We start from the raw sequence: 942 nt of genomic DNA on the forward strand, positions 1-942 counted from the left end.
TTAATTCTATAGATTAAAATCTTATCAACAATACTTTGATGAGAAATATTATTGGGAATTGAGTTGAAAACATTAATAAATGTAATAAATGCCAGGAACACCTATCGCTTTGTTCATACCATTGTCATCTTTGAATTTGTAAGAAAATCAGGCTTATTACTAGAATCTAAACTTTAAACTGGAAATCCCTGAATCGGAACGTGAAGATCCTAATTCATCCTTGTTATTACTTTTCTAAACTGTGATTTAAAGTAGCAAATTTCAAGATGGTGTCTGTATATTTCCTCATGCACTTTACAAGTGAATTATGGGAGCAAGCAAGTTTTACAGCTGTCCTCATACACTGACGGTAGTGCGCCTTACTCCTGGTCAGAATGATGCATGTTTAAATTATGTCACGTTCAAGTATCTCTTTCATATTTTTAAAAGTTGATCGATGTTTGGGTTAAGATTGAAAACAGAAACTGCGTATTCTAACTGACAATGGATTATCATGATCTTGTTGCCACCTGTCAGGAAAATGTTTGAAAAATTGCTTTTTTAATTCTACCGAATAAAATCTTTTCAACAATCCTTTGATGAGATATATCATTGGGAACTGAGTTCAAAACAGAAAATTTGTGGCAAGTCAGAAACACCTATTAATTTGTTCATACCATTGTCATCTTTGAATTTGTAAGAAAAAAGGGTTTATTACTATATTCTAAATTTTTAATTGGAAATCCCTGAATCTGAAAGTGAAGACCTTAATTCATCCTTGTTTATATCTTTTCCAAACTGTGATTATAAGTAGCAAATTTCAAGATGGTGTCCATATATTTTATCATGCACTTTTCATGTGAAGTATGGGAGCAACAACACTTTTCAACTGACCTTGTGGCGCAACGGTAGCGTGTCTGACTCCAGATCAGAAGGTTGTGTGTTCAAATCACGTCGGGGTCA

The 942-nt window shown here is 33.2% G+C and overlaps 1 non-coding gene across 1 annotated transcript; it reads left to right on the forward strand.

Moving 5' to 3' along the window:
* Positions 1–870: 870 nt before the first annotated feature.
* Positions 871–942, forward strand: TRNAW-CCA (transfer RNA tryptophan (anticodon CCA)). The gene has a single exon. It is a non-coding gene; the product is annotated as a tRNA-Trp (tRNA).

This window comes from Dendrobates tinctorius, unplaced genomic scaffold, assembly GCF_039654945.1.
Source record: "Dendrobates tinctorius isolate UK_male_01 unplaced genomic scaffold, ASM3965494v1 ptg000178l, whole genome shotgun sequence".
In the NCBI taxonomy this organism is placed as follows: domain Eukaryota; kingdom Metazoa; phylum Chordata; class Amphibia; order Anura; family Dendrobatidae; genus Dendrobates; species Dendrobates tinctorius.